The sequence below is a fragment of the Prinia subflava genome, chromosome 2, assembly GCF_021018805.1.
Source record: "Prinia subflava isolate CZ2003 ecotype Zambia chromosome 2, Cam_Psub_1.2, whole genome shotgun sequence".
Lineage (NCBI taxonomy): Eukaryota > Metazoa > Chordata > Aves > Passeriformes > Cisticolidae > Prinia > Prinia subflava.
Genome location: NC_086248.1, coordinates 111320199 through 111333446, shown reverse-complemented (window position 1 = coordinate 111333446; position 13248 = coordinate 111320199).

The window sequence follows — 13248 nt, the reverse complement described above, 5'->3', positions numbered from 1 at the left end:
CTGAGGGCAATGGCAGAGTGGAAGCGGAGAGCAAGGATGATGTGCAAGGAAGGAGGAGGTGAAGTCAAGAAGTCCAGACCATGGCACCATCTTCCCATGGGAATGGTGTCAGTGCTACACCCTCTGTTGCATGAACCAGTAGCTCGTGCCATAACCAGGCTTCAGCCCAAGGTTTGTTTTCTTTCTTTTTCGCCCCAATGCCCGTTGTCCCCAAACAAACAGCAATTGAGGTCACACTGAGGGTAGTCACATCCTAAAGGCAGGGGACAGGACAGCTGGAAGGGCAAAGGCAGGAGGACACGTGGTGCCACAGCCACGCTTCAAAGCACAGGGCTGCACGGCCAGAGAGCAGCTGGGCCCTGGCCCACAGCTCTGAGGCCCTTGTTGTGGCCACCCTGCCCTTGCTGGCAGTGAGCTTTGCTTGCCTTAAACCAGGATGGAATGTAGGAGAATCACAAACCCCTGGACGGATCACAAAGGCAGTCACAAAGGTGGTGTGACGCGGCTGCTGCGGTTTTATGGTTTGTTGTGCTGTCTCCAGCTGGGGATTCTCATTTTGCCAGGAATGCTGCTCAGGGAACACAGACAGAACTTTCATTTGACTTTTCATTTGTCAAAAGAGAGGAATCTGAGCTCTGCAGAATAAGAACAGAGAGAGACACGAGATGCTATTGGTACTCAAAGATGCTGCAGCAATGCTAAGTGCCATTTGTCACTCGTATCTGAGAGGTACCAGTTATCATCCTCAAAGGGCTGAACAGGGTGGTGATTTCAACCTGCTAGCAAGCAATTTCCCCAGCACTGACCACAGTCCCCAAGCCTTTCCCTGCAATGTTTCTTTACCGAGGTATTATTTTGCAAACCAATGCCTGCATTAAATCCACTTGTGCAGATTTTATTAGCAGGGACCCGTAACTCATTAACTGCTGCAGCATGCAGTGTGTTCAAAACACAGGAAGGCACCTGTTTATAATAAAGAAAAATTGTAAAACATCTATATTGTAAAAGCAGCATGAGTAGAGCTGCCCAAGATATGAGAGTAATGCTCTCTGTGCCTGCACCCCTCCTGAAACCATCACTGGATTTATGAACGATGCACTGGGTATGGCATTGCTGCCGTGGGGTAGTTGAACACTTAAATGCCATTATACCTTTGATGCTTTGTCATGAGAGGACTGCTGCTTTCTTTAAAAGAACAAGGAAATAAGGAAGATGGGAGACAGCTTCACTTCGGGGGATTTCAAGTGTTCCTCCATTCAGCGTTTATAACTGGCATTTTCCTGAGTGTGAAAGTGCGTGGAAAAAAAGCGTAATATTAAGACCCTGTTCTTTGGGAAGGAGATTGCCCATGGCATATCCTGAGTGCTTCTCTTTCCCCCTGAAGATCCCCTGTTTTGCATCAAGCTGGATTTCTCTGCCGTGCTGTAAGTGCTGTATGCTTTGGCCAGTCTGCCTTGGCTGTTGCTGTGGCACGCATCGCGCGGTCCCTCAGGAGCACAGTGGACTTTTGCACTCTCTCTCCCAAGGATGTTGTCACTGCAGGCCCTCCCCGGGCAGCCACAGGAGTGTCTCTGAACGCTCCTCTTGAGGAGCACACACCCTCCTTTCCCAGAAAGGCCTTTTTTCCCCTCTGCCAAACCACAGGAGCGAAGCTCCCCCTGCTTCAAAGGCAGCCTTGGGTTGCCGGAGCAGATGCTGGCGGGCAAAAGCCACCCTGGGGATGGGCAGGGGTGCCTGGGCCAAGGAAGGAGGCACTTCTGCCCCAGCAGGGTCCTGCTGTGCACAGCACCCAGCTCCCCGAGCTGGCTCGAATGCAGCTTCAAAGGCAGCACAAACTTCCCCAAGTCCCAGCCCCGTGTGAGCTCACAGCAGGGATGGGCAGGATGGAACCCCTCGGCAGGAAGGGAGGGGGACGTGGTGTTTGCTGTGTCCCCCAGCCTCTCCCTGCTGCCAGGGGAGAGCAGCAGCTCTGCTGGCTCCCAGGAACACGCAGGCATTGCTTGCAACCAGGCAACCGTGAGGACAGAGCAGAGGGGAGAGGAGGAGGAGGAGGAGGCATCTCTTCAAGCCTTGGCTGATTTGTGTTTGCTGGGTCTGCTCGTGTCAGGGTGGGGAGAGGACACGGCATCCTCCCGGCTTGGGAAGGACTGGGAAGAGGATTGCCAGCGCTGGGCACACCCTCCCCACCTCCTGTGCTCACCCAGCACCTTCCTGCCAGTCCCTTCAGAAAAGGGCGAGCAAATAGGGGGGAAAATTGAAAAAAAAAACCCAAAAACAATGGAGGCTCACAAACTCGTAGTTTCTGTATGTCTTCCCGGGTATGTATAGGGGTTTTGATCCAACACACACACTATTTTTAGTGTCCTTTGGGGTATGTTTGGGAGCAAGCCCTTAACTGTTGCTGTGCTGCTATAGAAACCGTCTCCATGTACACTGACATGTTTACAATTGTTTTAAACGCCACCAACTTTCAAGGGCAAAATCAGGCAGCTTCTTTCCATGAAAGTAACTGCCCCGGCGTGGCTTTCTTCTACTTTTACATTTATTAATTTAGGACCCTTCTCAGCTTCACCCAGCCCCACGGAGCTTTTGTTTGGAGAGAGGTTTGCCAGCTCTTTGCTGCCATGGTGCCTTGGCAAACCCGGAGCAGAGCAATTGCAAATCTGGATTGAGGAAGAGATTTTTTTTTTTTTTTTTTTTTTTTTTTTTTTTTTTTTTTTTTTTTTTTTTTTTGCTGGCTCTGCTCAACCTCAGCCATAGGAGGGGTGTCTGGCAGATGCCAGGGTGTCCATGCAAAGCAGAGCCTCCTCCCTGCCCGTGCTCCATCCTGGTGCTGAGGGGTTGCTGGCAGAGTTTGTTCAGCCCTTGTGGCCAGCTCATGTCTATCTGGGACAGAGCAGCTGCCTAACTTTAAAAAAAAACCCCAAAACCAAAATACTACTCCACTCACCTCCCTCCCACCCCCTCAAAAAAAAAAAAAACAAAAACCAAAAAAACCCACCAAAAAACAAAAAACTAGCAAAACATTTTAGTTTAGGCATTGGGAAGAGAAAACACTTTTCTTTTTTAAATTTATTTTTAAGTATTTCCTAAAGGTTAGGCTTCCTCTTTTTTTTTTTTTTTTTTTTTTTTTAAGTCACAGTTTTTCTCCTATGACAAGGATTAGAAAAGGGCAGAGAAAAGGGGTGTTTGGTTGGGTTTTTTTCAGCATCCCAGGTGGGCAGCAGAGGTGTGAGAGAAGAATTCTCCCCCGAACATGAGATGGAAGCATCATTGGGGCTGGGTGAGGAGCACAGGGTCCATCCCATCCTCCCAGTGTTAACCTCCACCTGCAAGGTGGCTTCAAGTGCACCTTCCCTTGAAGTGCCAGCTCCAAAACCACCCTGCCAGGGCAAGGCAGCTCCATCCATGGCCAGGCAGGGGTGGATGGCTGGGAACACCTCAGAGTGGCCATCACCCACAGCCCCCTGCCTCCCCATCACTCTGCTGTGTTCAGCTGCCAGAGACACCCACAGACTCAACCACACCAAACTGGTTTTCCCTGTCCGGGGAGCAAAGTCCAAGGAAGGGTTTGGCCTCTAGGGTCCGTGTCTGCAGTGAGCACTCCGTGGTTCTGGAGGTGTGAGCTTTGAAAATTGTCCTGTAAAGTTCTGTGCTTGCTTTGCTGAGGTTGAGCTGGGTTCCCCCGAGTTACCTGAGATCGGTGGAAACCAGATCCACCTGGAAGTAAAGGAAATAAGTGGACATTTCTGCTGAGTCTATTCCTAAACTGATTTAATGCCTCCAGCCTCGGCACCACCTACTTCGTCTCTTTCTTGTGCAAATATTCCTGTGCTTACCTGATCATTATTTGTCATTCAGCCCTGCCGCGGTCAATTATTTGTGTTTGCTGGGTCATGCAAGGCAGAACAAAAAGACAACCGAGCAAATGGCATCTGCAGTAACACCCCAGCAGCTGAAGAGAGGCCATGCCTGGCTGGGGGTGCCCATGTGCCTGAGCCAGCAGTTTCACCCTCTGCTGTGCCTGCAGAGAAAAGAAAGTGGCCATCTGAGCCAGCCCCTGCCTTGGTGGAGCATCCTGGGCTGTGTCGTGCTGTGCTGAAGGCTCCAGGTGAAGCACCCAACCCCCAAAAGATGCTTGTGCAGCTGAGGCAGTCCCAGTCATGATGCTCTGGCCCCTGTGAGGTAGAAACCACAGCACCCAAAACTCAGATTTTAGCCCTGTGGCCGGTTTCTGAGTGGCTGGGTGGTGACAGGTTACTCCTACTGATGTGCTCACTGCAAAGCCACTGAAAGTCGGCAGTCCAAAAAAAAAAAACCCAAAACAAAACCACAGTTTTTTGTCTAAAGAACATATTTGGAGTTTCTACTCCCCCAGAAGACCAGGCAGAGGAGGCTGGCAAAGCCTTTCAGACCACAGGATGTGCCACAAAACTCCTCTTGGGAGCTGCTTAGAGGGATTAAAAAAAACCCCAACACGTAGAAGGGGATGGACCCAAAGGTCCTGTCCCCAGCTGAGGTGCTGTAGGAGTCCCTTTAGACATCAGGTCAGGCAATGATCTCTGCATCACCATCAGGACAAAACCTGCCCCTGCCTCCCTCTTTCCAGCTACCAGATACTGGGTGATCAGGAGCTCAGCAGCACTGCAGGTGAAACTGTCTCACCATGGGGAATTCTGGCCTTGTTTCTGTCACTACTAGTAAACAGAACCCTCCCATCAGCCTTCCCTGAGCTGTTGGGGTGTTTCTGTCATTATTACCAGTTAACACAGCCCTCCCATCAGCCTTCCCTGAGCTGTTGGAGTGTTTCTGTCATTATTACCAGTTAACAGACCCCTCCCATCAGCCTTCCCTGGGCTGTTTGGGTGTCCAGGCATGAACCGGTTGGGTGACGATGCAGAAATTGCCTTGGCGCTGCTCTGCGGGCGGATTGGTGCCTGTTGCACCAGGGAAATGTTTTCTGTGTGAGGAAAAGGGTCTCAGTTTCACCCCAAGGCCTTTTAAGGGAAGAAGGGCAGAGGTTTCTGTGCCCTCCTGACCATAACTGGCTCAATGCCAAGGCAAAAACGCTGAGAGATCTCTTTAGTTGTTCCTGAGAAGTCTGGCTGTTCTCTATTGGGCTGCTTGCCAAAAAACCCACCTAAATTGTTCAATACTTACGGAAGGGCACATTTTGGGGGTGTTGTAGCAGGTGTGTGGGACCTGTCCCTACACTATGCACAGCTTTGTTCATTGGCTTTGTGTTATTTACTTCTTTTATGGAAACCTTTTTGCTTTTCCAGGACACACTCGGCCATGCCGTCCCCCAAATCATTTTAAGCCGTTTCCTGTCAGGTGCTGGACACCCTCAGAGGGTGTTGGGCCCTCGTGGAGCTAAAGACACCTGGCTGAGGGAAAATTCCAATGGGTGCCCATGTGTGAGCAAGCCAGGTGCTGATGTGTGACTCACTGGGGTGCTCATGCATGGACAGAACACGGCTCACACATGGCTCTCATGTGTGAGCTGGTCAGGCATTGTCTGGGGACTCATGCATGAATTAATTGGGTGCTCATCAGCTGCTGATGCATGAACCTGTTGGGTTCTTCTGTGTGAGCTCACTAGAAGCCATGGGGGGATGCAGCAACCCCTGCAGTTTGTGCCCAGCTCACTCCTCTCCTTGGAGATCATCCTTAAAAACCATCTGAACACAGTTCTATTACCAACCTGACTTTCAACATCATCACAATCCCAATACATAGCGGTTTCAAGATCCTCTCTTGCTTCCTGCACATCATTCAGAGGGGTTAATACTGAAACAATGTGTGCATGTGCACTAAAATTTCACTCCTTGCGCCTAGGGACCAGAGAGCCTGGGAGTTATCAGCATTACAACCCCAATTTTTGTTTGTTATGAACTCCACCCTTTACACCATGGACGAGAATACCGGGGTCAACATTATCAAAGCCCAAATATATGTATTTGTCATGACTTCACCCATTGTCCCCGAGGACCAGGATGGAGGAATGAATGCTGTAAAAACCTTCATGCAATACTTATTGCAAACACTCATACCTGCAAAACACTGAGCCAGGAAGGCCACAGCAATCTGAGCAAATAACCATGGCAAACCCCACCCCTTGCACCTCTTACAAATGTCAGGACTTGTGCCTGCAAGAAAAAAAAAAGAACATTAGGGCAGTTCAAATGCAACATTTTTCCATCTGTGTCCTCAGAGCTCTGTTCTCCCAAGTCACCAACTTTGTTTTTCCTGCTCCAGCTCTCCAGAGCAGTGCTGGGAGGCGATGGTTGCCCACCTCCTGCACAGAACACTTGTTGATGACTCTTTATGCTCAAGTGTAGGCTGCTCAGCTGCTCATGTGTGAGTGAATTGAGCACTCAGGTGCCAATTGCTTTGGATGTGAAGGCAGGGGCTCGCTGGATGCTCTTGCACAGGGGCAGGAGATCTCTGTGTTATCTCTGTGTTATCTCTGTGTTATCTCTGTGTTTGTTTGCACACAGCTGGGCAGGGGCTGCAGGGCACAGCCCCCACGGCAGCAGAGGGTGAGCTCTGGCTTTGGGCTGCTTGGCTGCTCCTTCCCCCCTCCCCACAGTGCTGCATCTGCATCCCACAGCCTGTGCTTTAATTCGTGCTCCTGGGGTTTCATCAGCTGCTTTTGGGAACAAAAACTCCTGGAATCCTCACGGGCTGGTGAGGGAGGGGCAAGAAGGGATTGAGCTGTCTGATTGTGGGTGATGTTTTCCATGGGCACGTGAGACTGGTAAAACCCACAACGTGTTTCTAGTCAAAGGCAGAGATTTGGCAATCCCGGGGCCAGCTGTGAATTCCTTTAGTCATTTCAGTCAGCACCTTGCTTGGCAGCTGTCACTGCAGGTGCTTGCCGAGTCACCACGTGGAATTCCAGGGGTGCTAATGCAGCTCCAAGAAGCTGGAAAGGGGCAGGAGCTGGGACCATCCAAGCTGCACCTCTCACACACAGCTTCTTTCTGGAGCTGCTCCTCCAGCCCTGACCACAGCCACCACACCCCCCAAAGGGGTTTGACACTGAGCCTTCTGCCAGTGGGACATGGGGACACTGAGTTTGGTGGCTGCCAGCTCCCCGGGAGCAGAAGTGCTGGGGTTGAGACACCTCTGGGTTTCCAAGGTGAGGAATTTTCTTGCTTTCCCAGAGGTATCTCTGGTGCAGATCTGCCTGGCTGGGCAGGATTGATTGGTCTGTTAGCAAGGGCCCCCTGTCCTCGCAGCAGGACAAATGAGCCAAGTTAGGGCAGGTAGCTGCTGGTGCCAAGCAAAGTCGGGGCTGCAGAGTGGAACCTCCTCGAGGCTTGGTCTGCATCTTCTCAGGAACTGTGCAAGGTGCCCAGCACACTGCTCTGTGAACAGATTCCCTTTAATCCCACAGGGCTGAGTGCCAGCTCAGACCTTACTCAGGGGCAGCACTCAGTCGTCATCACAGCTGGGCACAGATCACAGCTTCCAAATTCATAGCTGGGGTGACAGCACCATCACCCAACCCACCCCAGCACAGACAGAAACACAGGGAACCCCCGTCTGAAAACTGGAATAATTTTGAAGGCAGGATCACTGAGCACAGCAGGAATGTGAAATTATCACCATGGAGAAGTAGACTTCAGCTCGAAGCATCCCGAAATGATTTCTTCTGAGGCTCTGAAAATGGTTTTACAGCAGCCATAAATACACCACACACACGATGACACCTCATGGCAGGGTTACTGCGTGTGAATGCCCAGGGATGAATCCCTTCACTTGTGAATTGCTCAGCAGGCTGCCTGCATTTATCTCCACACCTACAAAACCTGCAGGCAGAGCTGTGCTCCTGCCTGGTGCCTTGCCCCGAACCCCGAGTTCTTTGGGCACTTTCTGAAAGTGAAAGTGTCACCCCTTGACACCACTGAGGGAAGGCACTGAGCAGCCTCAGACAAGCCTTGAGGAGCACTTGGAGGTGCACCATGGCAGGACACAGCACATCCCTGCCCCTGGCCACCACGCCCTGCAGGATCTGCCTCTGGCTGCCCAGGAATGGGCACTCGGGAAAAACTGACCGTGGGAGATGGGTGAGCCAAAAACAGAGGGTTTTTTTCACTGTATCTAAAGAAAACAGCTTTAATGGGAAGAGAAGGAGTTATGGTAATAGAGGGAAGTCTGAGGGCAGGCAGGGATCTGCCTCCCATTGCAAAAGGCGGCGGGAGGGGGTTGCTTTGCCTGAAGACAGGATTAGCTGGCATTTCAAGAGGAGGTGGCTGAGGAAAGTGTTTGGTAGGGAAAAATCACATGCTCCAAGCATGCACTGAAGTTTCAGGAACCACTTTCATATGCTTCTGAAATGTTTCCTGCTTGACAAAACCACAGAGAATCCCAGCAAGGACCAGAAGAAGAGCCTGGTGCTGCCTCACATGGCATCTCTTCAAAGCAGCTCTGTAGGAAGGACTCGGGGGTTGCCAGAACAGATATTTCTTGCTGCACTTTCTTCTCGGAGTAAGGAGACATCTTCACACACATTAATACACTCAAGCATCTGGAGACCAGGCAGGCCCAGTAAGACTTGTTTAAAAACATATGTTTTTAATGAGTATTTAATGAGTATTTAATGAGAAAGGAGACCCCTTAGTACATGAGATTACACAGGTTTCCCCACTCAGAGGTTCTGGGACTCCTCAGGAGATGAGCAGGTTCTCCAGGCACTGCTTGACTAGTGCCCAAATTTGGCAAGCACTGATGGGCAACTACAGTAAGTGACTGTGAGTTACTGAGTAAAAATTCAGTTTTTAGCTGAGTTTTCAGACCCAGTGGCAGGGTGGGGGGTGAAAGGTGGGTGCTGGGTGGGAACTTAGGGCTGCACTGGTGGCTCCCTCCTCCCAGCAGCTCTGGGTGTGTGGCTGGGTGCTGGAGAAACCTCAGCCACCGAGGTGGAGGCGGAAAAATGGGGGGAGAAGCAGCTCTGGGAGGTCTCGGTGTAGGGTTTCAAACAGTTTTGGAGTGCCTGGAAATCTCCGGAGGGGCCTGGTTTCTGAACAACTTTGTGCAACTCTTTCCTTGCCTCAGTGCAAAGCAGATTGGGTTGGAGCAGGGAAAGCTGGAGGAGGTGATGTGGAGCCGTGCTCTGAGGTGGGCTCAGGCAGGGGAGAATTCACTTGAGGAGTAAATTACCCACTCATGAATTGGCCACTGGGGGCTGGAAACTGGGGCAATGCTGCAGGCACAAGGAGCAGCAGGAAGGAGAGGAGGCCATGGACCTTGCTTGTTCTGTTGACCCAGGAGCCTCAGCACGGTCAGGGCAGGTCCTGGTGCAGGTCCTGGTCCTGGGCAGGTCCTGGTGCAGTGTGATTTTGTAGAGGGCTAAGCCAAAGGCTTGCTTCCCCCAGTGCTGCCAGCTCCTCCAGAGCACTGCCTTGAGCCCTGATGGGTTCTCTGCCTCTTCCTTCCACCCTCAAACCTCCCTCAGACAATGTTTCTGGTGACTTCTTCGGGTCATATTCAATTTACCCAAGTTCTTTTATTTTCATGCAACGATTTTTTTACTCTCCCCCTTCCTCTTTCCCCCAGTGAAGGCTCCTGAAGTCCAAAGAGCCCTGGTTCCATGGTCTAACCCTGCTGATGGCTGTCTGAAGGATGGTGTTGATGACATCGACCCAAACACAGCACTGTGTTCACTCTACCTGCAGTATCGACCTCCCAGGTCCCCCAAAGCCGTCACTGCCACCCTCCCTCTTCCTTGTTCCCATCACATCCACATCTCCTACCTATGGTTGTGAGCTGTGTCTGAGGTCCCACAGATCCCATGTCCCCTTGGGCATGCCCAACTCACCTTTCCCATGGCCAAAGGAATTCTCCCTTCAGCTAAGACACATCTGCTGCTGCTGGGTGAAAAACTGACTGCCCTCAGCAGGGAGGTACAGATGGCACTGCCACACACCCTGAAACCTCTTCTCAAGGCTGTCACCCCCCAAAAAATCACATATAGAGAGACAGGAAGCCTGTTTGAGAGTGAAAATTGCAGGAATCCTGCACAGATGGAGTGGTGAAGAGGAAGAGAAGGGGAATAGGGATGGTGCAGCCTTGGAGTGGTGGCATTCCAGCTGGGATCATCTGCTCCTCCATCCACCAAAGCAGAGCCTTTCCCCAGCTCCCTTTAACCACGGTGGGATCCCTTTTATGTGCCAGAGGTTCTCTCCCTCCCTGGGTGCCTTCTCTCCATGCCTGGAGTGGCCCCAGGGCAGTGGGAGCAGGTGCAGCCCTGTCCAGGCACGAGCCAAGTGCCACAACAGAGTTCTCTCCCTGCTCACTGAGCACCAGACAAGCCCATTGCACCAACACAAATTTTAGGGCTTTAATTAGCCAAGCAGGGAAACATTGCTCTGTCTTTAAAGCAATCTGTGTCTGCTTAAAGGGAAAAAAACAAAGGCTTTGAAATCAGAGATTTAGAAGGAGGGAGAGGAAACGGAGTTTGAAAATCGTTCCATTGCTTGGTGGCATCGCTTTGAACCAAAAGTTTTCTTGGGGAAAAAAATCTATCCCTCTTGTCCCTCCTCTGAAAATCAGTCCTTGGGGGTGTCAGGGTTCCCTTTCATTGGAGGGTCCAGCTTCCCAAGGCACTGGGAACTGCAGAGAGGGTAGGGAGGGGTGAAGCAACATGCCTCAAAGGAAAACACACTTCCTGAGTGCTGCTGGACCATTGCCTCCATCACCTCCCAAGCCCTCTGGCACCCAGATGTCTTGCACCAAAGCAATGACCAGCAAGCTTTTTTCTATTTTTTTTCATATATTTTTCATATTTTATCTTATAAGCATATAAGATAATAATTATGTTAAGATCTGCACCCAACAAGACACGCATCTAAAACCAAAAGCTGAACTGCAGAGGGGCTCAGGACATCAAAGGTTTTTCTGCTGTCCTTGAAGTTGTGCTTGAAACAAACAACTATTCTTTTCAAATCCTGCATTTTATTCGAAGCTCAGTTGGAGCTGATGCCCTGCCTGTTTATTTTCAGTTGCCAGTGGTTTGTCTGCGACCAAAATAAGCATTTTCTTAATCCTCTCCTTGCAACATCACTCGAGGAATGGGAGCCATGCGTGCCCCCATGCCAGACCCTCAGGGTGCCAGGGGCTCATCCTGCCCAGGACAGCCCTGAAGCCTTTCATGCAGAGTCCCACGCTGCATTTTGGGGGTGTGCTTTGAGGTTTTACTGCTGCAATGTCTCAGTGCTGTCGCCAAGTGCTCACCACAGAATTTCCTCTCTTTGCGAGGCTCTCGCTCTAACCTCGTACAGATTTTTAGCACCAAGTCCCATTTGAGGCAGAACCCTAAAATCATAAGGTGTTACCATAGAAACCTCCATCTGCCACTAGGTGAGAGACATTTCCTGACAGCACATTTCATCATCACAGGACCTTTTTATTTTTTTATTTTTAAAGCACTGATTTAAAGTTGTAATGAATACCAGGGATTAGCATGCTGCTGAAACCACTTCTGCCTCACAACCCCTGAAGTTTTGGACTCTTTTATTCTACTTTTCCTTGGAGGGACTGTGACACTTTTAAGCTTTGTACCATCTGGCACAGTCCTGCAGTCTCCACTGAGTCCTGGACTCTTTTTTGACCATCAGATTCCAGCCTCACCTCTCCTGAAAGGCTCGCACAAGAGTGCAACCTGCCACAGGAGGTTCTGGGGGATGAGACCTGGAACGGGGTGAACCCTCCTGCCTTTGCAATTCTGCCTAAAATCAAGGGAAACATTGAGAGCAGCCTATTTAATGTGGTGGAAAGACTGACCAAGACAGAGGCTGGGGCAAGGGTGCTGTGGTGGCACCTCACAAACCTGTCCCAGGCATGGGGGGACAGCTTGGGGTAAGGAGGAGAGGTAAGGTCATATATCCAGCACACACCAAAGCTTTGTCAGCTGGGAAAATGAGAAAATGATGCTTTCATTTTCCTCAGAATGCACTTATTGCTGTCTCAGCAGCTTGCTGTCACCCTCTGGGACACAGAAACCGATCAGTTCAGTCTGCAAGAAAAGTCAAGCCCATCTTCTGCTGTTTTGTAACACGACAGACATTTCTGCAGTTACCTGGCTTCAAACAGGCACCTCCATGGGCAGGTGCAGAAAACACCCAGCCCAAAGGGATGAGCAGCCTGTGCCTTCAGTCATCACTGCCTGGAGAGATGCGTCATGCCCTTAAAAACTTGAGGGCAGGCTCAGCTGCTAACGCAAAGCTCCTTCTTCTGATTCAAAACATGATGTAATTTAAATATCAATCCCTTTTTTTTCCCAGAAAACAAACCAGTGGAGTCTGCATGGCAAAGCTGTATATCTGTGCTGCCATAAGGCTTCCCCTGCGTAAAACAGGGAGACCTTTTGACCCCAGGGACTCTGCTTCCTGCGGAGGAAATCGAGAGGGAGCAAAGTTCACTGGGATCAAAATAAGTTCTGGCACAAGAGCAGGTTTCCACACACTTGCGTGTCTGTGAGAAGGGGGTGCACAGCCCCAGCAGCCCAGAAAACATCTGGTCCAGAGAGATGTTTTCACCACGACTTCAGGTTCTCTCTGCCTCAAGCAGAAGAAAAGCCACCATGGCACTTCCATTTCGGTGTGGGTCACCAGCAAATCCCCAGTCCCAAAGTATGTGGTGATTTTGAGCACCAGCAGCTGATGGAACTGGTGAGGGCTCTTGTGGCTGGTTGGGTTTGGGATATTTTATTTTATTTGCTTGGCATGGAGGGAGGGGAGCAGGTCCATCCCTGGGGAGTCCTGGAAGGAGTCTGGCTCTTCCTGTGGACCGTTTTTATTTTGTTTCCTTTAAAGGCTGGGAGGAAAGAGGGAGGGAGGACCCACCCCAAAAAAAGGCAAGTTGAAGATGTGAAGTGCCTGGCAGAGACCCAAAGCACAAGAGCACAGAGACCGTGAGAAAAATGTGAGTTCTCTGTCCAGCTGGATGGAAATCAGATGTGGCCGGGGACATCACAGGACTTGTAAATGAATAAAGGAATGGGCAGGAAAGATCCAGCCAGGCTGGAGAAGGCGAACTAGCAGGGCCTTGATCCCAGTATGGTTAATATCCATGAGGCTCAGTCCTGCAGGCAGCAGTGATTGTCCTAGCACAGCGTCAATCCTGCACTAACTGCTCAACCAGCCCTCCTGAGAAGGGAGGAGTGGAGCCTCCAGGGCTTTGGTGTTGTGAGTGGCTGAGGAGGAGCAGGAGGGAGCCCTGAGGATGGGGAAGCCACTGCAG